Here is an 8,736-nt window from a genome sequence, read left to right as displayed (position 1 = left end):
GAAAGCCTGACCTTTAAATATTTAGGGGCGCCTGGGTGGCTCAGTTGTTAGGAGTCTGCCTTCAGCTCAGGTCATGATCCCAGGATCCTGGGATCGAGCCCCACATCAGGCTCCCTGCTCTGCAGGAAGCCTGTTTCTCCCTCTCCCATTCCCTCTGCTTATGTTCCCTTTCTTGCTGTGACTCTCTCTGTAAAAAAAAAATAAAAATAAAATTAAAAAAAAAAGATATTTAAAATAGCTGCTTAAACAAAATATTAAAGGAGCAAGGGTTCACAGGGGAGCTAACCTTTGACCTGGGTCTCCGAAGAGTTATGCAGTGTAGAAGGGCATTCCAAGCAGACAGATAGAATCAGCAAAGACCAGCAGATTAAAATGTCCACAATTTGATGGACCCTGACTTAAGTGGGTGTGTTATGGTATATACCAAAAAATATTGGTTGGATGGGCATACAAGCAGTAATTGATGATCGAGTGACGTCACCCTCCTTCCCATGAGGCATCTCGGAGCATTTCATTTTGCCTCTTCACCCACACAAAGTTTGTCTTTTTCCCTGTAGCAAAGTTGGGTGGATAAAACATGTGAGCTTTTTCTCAGCCATCATGTTGATGGTAAATGCACATGTCCTTGGCAGCAGCCAATCAAAGGGAAGATCCAAGTTTGGTTTATCAGGCTCTACCCAGAATCAGTGCACAAGTTCAGCATACAGCGCTTACCGTGTGTATTTCTTGGAGTTCAACTTGGGCCAGGCGTCTTTAAGACAACCTGAAATGTCCATTTACTACTGTTCATGGTATGGAAGGTACCATGCATGGAAGTCTAAATATTGACAGTCAGATGTACGACACATCTCTGAAAAACAATGAAGACTTAGATTTGAGAATAGTAGGTAAACCTGCACTTGGGGCAAAGTCTATGTGGTTCTTTGATTTTTTTTTTAATTTTTTATTTATTTGACAGAGATCACAAGTAGGCAGAGAGGCAGGCAGAGAGAGAGAGAGGAAGCAGGCTCCCTGCCAAACACAGAGCCTAATTCAGGACTTGATCCCAGGATCCTGAGATCATGACCTGAGCCGAAGGCAGAGACTTAACCCACGGAGCCACCCAGGCATCCTATGTCGTTCTTTTATTTGGTTGAAAGGACCAAATAAGACAGGCAGATGTATAAGTGAACGACATGGAAGATTACAAACTGTAAGAAATACCGCAGTTGCAAATGACAGAAACTGAACCTGGCTTAAGCAGTATTTTTAAGAGGAATGTAAACAGCTGAATAACCAAATGGTCAGTTGGCTTCAAGTTTAGCTGGGTCCAGGTCCTCAATGATGTTATCAGGACTCAGTTGCTTTTTCAATTCCTTTTTTTCCCCCTTAAGATCCATTTTAGAGAGCATGGGTGAGCAGGGGGAGGGACAAAGGAGAGGCAGACAGTAGCCTCCCCGCTTAGCACAGAACCCAATGCAGGGTTCAATCCTGGGACCCCAAAATCACGACCTGAGTCAGAATCAAGAGTCAGCTTCCTGAACTGAGCCACCCAGGCGCCCCTTAACTCTCCTATTCTCAGGCAGTCTGTCTTCCCAAGGAGACACTGGCTAGTGAAAAGAAAACACGCTTTTCTGAAACTTTCCAGTAAGTCAGGTAATAGGCCTGATTTAGGTCACATGCAAATTCTATGAAGTGGTTAGCCCCGCTTAAACTGTAAGGACCGAAGGTGGGATGGAGGCAATTCCTTTGAGGCAAACCCAGCTTTTGCTGCCAGAACAAAGTGGCAGGGGTACCGGTCAAGAAAACAATAATTTTTACCCATTAATCACCCAAACTGGAATGTTACCAAAGGGAGGTATTGCCCCTGTCCTAGTAGGCAATAAAGTCTGCAAACATTTACTGCATTTCTACAATATGCTTGGTGTCGTTTTAGATATTTTCAGATCTTTCTATTCACTCATTTACTGACCATCTGCCAGATACTGCAATCCCAGGCCTTAAGACCTCAGACTGCTGTGTCACATGCCATGACAGGGTGACCCGGGAGAGGCTGTGGGAATGTCCTGCAGGTCATCTGACCAGCCTGGGTGGTCAGGGAAGGCTTCCCAGCAGGAGTATCATCTCAAGATATGAAGGATCACAAGGACAGATATACAGAACCAAGGAAATATATAAGGAAAGATTATCCCAAGCAGAGAGGACTGTGTGCAAGGGCCCAAAATCAAAGGTGATGGCATTTTCACAAAACCAGAACAAGGCCTACGTGGCCCTGAGAGTAGAGAACAAAAAGATGTGATGAGCAAGGGGCTCCTGGGCGGTTTAGTCGTTAAGCATCTGCCTTCGTCTCAGGTCATGATCCCAGGGTCCTGGGATAGAGCCCCGCATTGGGCTCCCTGCTCAGTGGGAAGCCTGCTTCTCCTTCTACCTGCTCCCTGCTTGTGTGCCCTCTCTCACCGTGTCTCTCTCTGTCAAATCAATAAATAAAATCTTTTTTAAAAAACGTGACGAATGTTGGGTTAGACATTTTGAATGGGAGACGTCTGGTATGTGAACTAGATTTCAATAGAGTTGCTTAAAAAAACATGAGATGAGGCAGCATCAGGGCCAGATGGCAACTTGTAAATCATCCCTCAGAGGTGAACTTGATCCTGACGTGGTAGCAGGGAGCCTTTGGGAGGGACTAGTGTGAAGGGATTTGCTGCTGGTGGGCAAGGAATGGAGAGGGTAAAGTGGGTGGGGGCGCAGCAGGGTGAGAGTGGTGTGGGACTGTGGCCATTTACATGCTTGGCTCCTGCTGTCTTGCCCTAACTCAGGGTTGTGTATAGCTTTGCATGGGACACTTGCTTTCTCTGGGCCTCAGTCTCCCCATCTGTCAAAGGACTCATAGTGATTTAGCCCCTTGGGATAATAGTCTGGCAGTTCCTTAAAAGTTTAAACATAAGGATTCCATATGACTCGGGAATTCTACTCCTAAATACACCCAAGAGAAATGGGAATACACATACACATGAAAATTCATACCTGAGGGTACCTGGGTGGCTCAGTCATTAAGTTTCTGTCCTCGGTTCAGGTCATGATCCCAGGGTCCTTGGAGCCTACTTCTCCCTCTCCCTCTGCCTGCTGCTTCCTCTACTTGTGCTCACTCACTCTCTGTCAAATAAATAAATAAAATCTTTAAAAAAAAAAAAAAGAAAAAACTCACACATGAATGTTCATAGCCACATTATTCGTAATAGCTACAAAGTGGAAATGACCCAAATGTCCAAAATAAATAGATCAATCAATCAATCAATACAATATGGCACGAACACACAGTGGACTGTTTTACAGCAATAAAAAAGAATGAAGTACAGATACAGCCTACAACAGGGGTGACCCCTGAAACACAGGAAATGAAGGAAGGCAATCCCCAAAACCACATTTATGTTCCTGTGTTTTATGAAATGTCCAGAATAGGGAAACCTACAGAGACAGAACACAGATTAGTGGTTGCCCAGGGCCTGTGGAGAGGGAATGGGGAGTGACTGCTAATTGATACAGGTTTCTTTTTGCCTGATGAAAATGTTCTAAGATTGGAAGTGGTTAGTTGTACAACTTTGTACATATTCTAAAAACCACTAGTATCCTTTAAACCAATAGTATCCTTTAAATAGGTAAATTTTGTGTATATGAATTCTATCGTATTAAAGCTGGGAGGTGAGGATCATAAGCCCTTGATCACAATTCTATCCCATTAAAGCTGGGGAGTAGGAGTCATAAGCCCTTGGAAACAGACATCAAGATTTCTCATGATCATGGCTATGAGAGGCTCCTGCAAGCTATTGTGATTGCAGATGGAGTCTGGCTGCAAAGGGCAGAGGTCAACCAACGTGTTCCCCAGGCTCTTACCTGCTTCCACAAACTGCCCCCCCGCCGCAGTCCTACTACCCCTCCTGCTGCCCCTGCTCTCACCCTGGTCCCACCCACCCACCTTCCTTCCAGGTCTCTTAGCTCCACCTCCCTGGAAACATCCTGGAAGACAGGCAGGGTTCAGAAGCCTGGGTTCTGTATCCATGCTCCTCCAAGATGGGCTAGTACCCAGTAAGTAAAATATTTCATTTTTGTAATCGGCTCACAAAATGCACAGCCAGCCCTGTGCTATTTCCTCCTTTCTCCCATTTCTTTGTGAATTTTTTTCATTTTTTATTATGGAAAATTCTGAACTTATCAAAGAGTGGAAAGAATAAAATAATGGTATACCCACCACACTGCTTTAATAATTATTAATATTTTGCCAATCTTTCTGTGTATCTCTCAAACCCACTTTTTTTTAATGTTTTAAAAGTAAATCCCAGAAACACTATTATTCCACACATAAATATTTTAGTAAATTGGAGCACCTGGGTGGCTTAGTCAGCTAAGCATCTGACTCTTGATTTTGATTTTTGGTCACGATCTCAGGGTCGTTAGATTGAGCCCCGCATCCAGTTCTGTGCTTGGTGGGGAGTCTGCTGCTCTCCCTCTCCCTGTGCCCCTCTTCTACTCGAATCTGTGCCTCCCTCTCAAATAAAACAATATTTAGAAGATATTTTAGGGGCGCCTGCGTGGCTCAGTCAGTTGACCGTCTACCTTCAGCTCAGGTCATGATCTTGGGGTCCTGGGATCGAGGTCCACATTGGGCTCTCTGCTCACTGGGAAGTCTGCTTGTCCCTCTCCCTCTGCCCTTGCTTGTGCTCTCTCTGTCTCTGTCTCTCTCTCTCAAATAAATCAGTAAATTAAAATAAATAAATAAATAAATATTAGTATATGTGTCTGACAAATAAGGAATTTTTATTTTTTTAGAAGATTTTATTTATTTATTTGACAGAGAGAGATCACAAGTAGGTGTAGAGAGAAGAGAGACAGAGAGAGAGAGGAGGAAGCAGGCTCCCCGCCGAGCAGAGAGCCCGATGCGGGGCTTGATTCCAGGACCCTGAGATCACAACCTGAGCCGAAGGCAGAGGCTTAACCCACTGAGCCACCCAGGCACCACAAATAAGGAATTTTAAAAACATAACTCGTCATCCTACCTAATCAGACATTCTTCAGTATGTTCTAAGGCCCAATCATGTTCAAATTTCCTATTATCTTAAAATGTCTCTGGTTGGCTTACTTGAATGAAGATCCCCAAAAGACACTGACACGACATTTGATTGCTACATCTCTTAAATCTCTTTTAAACAGGTTCCCCACACTACCACCCATTTTTCAAGCCACTTATTCTCTGTGGAATTCTGTGAGTCTTTTTGAAAGTATTCTTATCTTGATGGGAAATCAAATCCTTAGATTGTTTTTCATTTCAAGAAAAGATTAAGGAGACTGAATTAGTGACAGATGAACAGAAAATTAAATGAATAAAAAACCAAGGATTACCCCAGGAGAAAACAGAACCTCTAGCAAAGGAATTGTAATCACAGTACACATCTTGAGTCAGGCTGACTCACCGTTTCACGGTTCTAGTGTTGTAAATGCAGATTAATGATATACACCGAAGCAGTACAGAAAGATGTGGAAATGCGGAAAGCTAAATCTTCATATTCCTCGGTGGTGATCAATATGTAAAAATCTAAAACTGAAAAAAAAATTAACATGAGCCGTACAAGCCTGGCACTTAGATAGATAATAGATATAAAAACCAGAAGAAAATATCAGAAGTAACAGAAAGAGTTAAAAGGAATTGGAAGTGAGAGGGAAGTTGGTTTTAAAGTATGCACCAGATTATTGGATTTACTAACACAAAAAGTATCTTTTTAAAAGGTTCATTTAGGGGCGCCTGAGTGGCTCAGGTGGTGAAACGTCTGCCTTCAGCTCAGGTCATGATCCCAGGGTCCTGGGATCGAGCCCTGCATCAAGCCTGCTTCTCCCTCTCCCTCTGCCTGCTGCTCCCCCTGTGCTCTGTCTCTGTCAAATAAATAAACAAAATCTTAAAAATAAATAAATAAAATAAAAAATAAATAAAAGGTTCATTCAGCCGATATCCATGCAGGTTAACATCTGAGAAAGAATGTGTTAAAATTCCAGGAACCTGGGGCGTCTGGGTGGCTCAGTGGATTAAGCCTCTGCCTTCAGCTCAGGTCATGATCCCAGGGTCCTGGAATAGAGCCCCGCATTAGGCTCTCTGCTCAGCGGGGACCCTGCTTCCCCTGTCTCTCTGCCTGCCTCTCTGTCTACTTGTGATCTCTCTCTGTCAAATAAATAAATAAAATCTTAAAAAAAAAAAATTCCAGGAACACTTGAGGCTTAATTTGGCAAGTTTAGTGGAAAAGTCTAATGCTCTACCCACCCCATCCCGGTACAGGACAGCAGGCACAGAACAGAGAAGGTTCGCCAGGCTGTACCCTCTCCCACCTGTTCTGTCTTTTGTTTCTTTGCTCGTGCCTGCCAGGGACCAGCCAGAATGAAAATGCCAGCCAGCTGTCCTGGGCATTGTCTAGACAGGAGGCTTCATCATTGCCAGCTACAGCGCCTTTGTCTGTTCCTTCTCTCTCCCCTTCCTTAGGACCTCCCAACACATTTTTGGGTGGGAGCAACAACTCCCAAATCCTGTTGAAGTCCTTTCAAAAGAGAATCCAAGTTGGAGGCCTATTTTCATAGACTCAAACTCCTAACACAGTCCAGCTTTGTTCACCTCCCCGTCTCCCCTCTCTGAGATACTTCCTCAGGGGCGGGATGGGGCCATCAGTATTAAGGGTGCTGGTTCTAAAGTCAGACTTAGAGCTTGGCCTCTTATTTGCTGTGTGACCTTGAAGAAATTACTTAAGCTCTCTGAGCTTCAGTTTGCCAGCTGTAAAGTGGACAGCATAATAATACATAGGTTGTTGTGAGGACTTAAAAAGAATAATGCGTTGTAATAAGGTGTGTAGCACAGCCCCTGATCAACTAAGTGCTTCGTAGATGGAGCCATTGACCATCGCCCTTGTGCTTAAATCATCCCCCACCCATCACTGGCCTCCCAGAGTCTCCAGGCTGATTCTGGCAGCTCCTATTGGAGCTCCCCACCTATACCTGGCATTCCATGTTCCCCACTTATATTCACCTCCACCCCCAGCCAGTCTCCTCTTTCCAGAAGATCAGCTTTCATCTTGGCCTCTGGCCAAAGGGATCATAATCTCTCTTGCCTTTGTTTGAAATCTCAAAACCCCTACCAGTCCATGGTTGGGAAACACAATGGGATTGGGACTCCTGCCTCTAAAGACAGCAAGCAGGGAGCAGCCGGATGATCCTCTGGACTGGGGGGCTGGGCACTGTCAGGTCAGTAAGACTTTGCAGGGATGAATGGGTAGTCCTCTGTGGGGGAAACTGAGGAAGGGAACCAGGCCAGCTCTGAGCCTGCTGAGGGAATCTCAGCATCTCCAAAGAAGTCTCACCAGAGAGTTCACAGGAGGCAATAAGAGGAGGGACCTGGACCCCTCAGCTTCGGTAGTGGACTCCTAGAGCTACTCTCCCTACAAGACTACCCATGAGGGAGAAGACTTCAGTTCCTCAAAGGAAATTAGGATGCTACCAGGAAGAGAAGTGGACCTTGGACAATGCTAAAAAAAAAATGCCAGTTATCTATTATATATAGAACCAGGATCCAGATGACATCCCACAAGATCAGAACAACTGACTAGATCTAACAAGAGAAACAAACAAGAAACAAATGTTGAGCCCTACACTGAGGGTCAAGAAACCAAATGCATACAAAGAGGTGGGGAAGACATAATAGATGGATACTGGGTAACACAGGGATGCAGCTGCCAGAATTATTAATTCAGTGTGAGGCCATATTAATGGAGGAGAATCTAAGAAGGGGAGGTGAAAGTCCAGCTTTGTTCCCAACTGGGTTCAGTTCCAAGAGTTACACTTTATCTTTTTAAATATCTACTTATTTATTTTAGAGAAAGAGAACATGAGCAGGAGGGACAGAGTGAGAGGCAGAGAGAGAGAGAGAGAGAGAATGAATCAGCCTCTATGCTGAGCCCTGGGGCCCAATATAGGGCTGAATCTCACCGCCTTGAGATCACGACCTGAGTTGAAACCAAAAGTCAGACACCTAATGGACTGAGCCACCCAGGTCCCCCTTCAAGAGTTATGCTTTAAAGAGGACATTGTTGACCGGGTAAGAAGCCAACAGAGGAGAAATGTCACAATGGTGAGAGCCCAGAATCCTGTCCTTTGAGGAAAGGTTGAAAGAACCAGGAGGGTTTTGCCTGAAGGGAGAAGATTCTAGAGAAATGAGAGGTGCCTTTACAATTCTGAAGGGGTTCCCACAAAGAAAACAGTGGAGCTGGTCAGATGGTTAAGTGAACTGGGAAAAGCCCCATCCTTCTCCTAGAGTCAGAAAAGCTGGATTCAGGCTCTGAACACATTTCACACTGCAGCATGTCAGACATAGCTGAGGGCTGAGGGTTGCTCTTCTGTGAGACCCAGAGGTAGAGAGGGAGGGAAATCTCTGCTCAACCCTAGCAAGAATTTTCTTTCTTTCTTTTTAAAATGATATTTATCATTCCTGTCTCTGATCCTAAAAGAAGTACATAGTTGTGTAGAATATTGGTAAACAGAAAAGCAAAATTAGATAAAAATCATATCAACCACTATTTACCTTTTAATAATTAGGAATAGGATGGATAGGTAGGAAGGTATATAGACGACAGGTAGATAGATAGATAGATATTAACAAAAATGTGATCATACGAATAATTATCTGAGAGAATTTAGAGAATCACCATGTAAAGATGTATGTATAGGTATGTA

This window comes from Lontra canadensis, unplaced genomic scaffold (assembly GCF_010015895.1).
Source record: "Lontra canadensis isolate GAN:19392208 unplaced genomic scaffold, GSC_riverotter_1.0 scaffold124, whole genome shotgun sequence".
Classification (NCBI taxonomy): Eukaryota; Metazoa; Chordata; class Mammalia; order Carnivora; family Mustelidae; genus Lontra; species Lontra canadensis.
Note: the sequence above shows the minus strand (reverse complement) of the source record.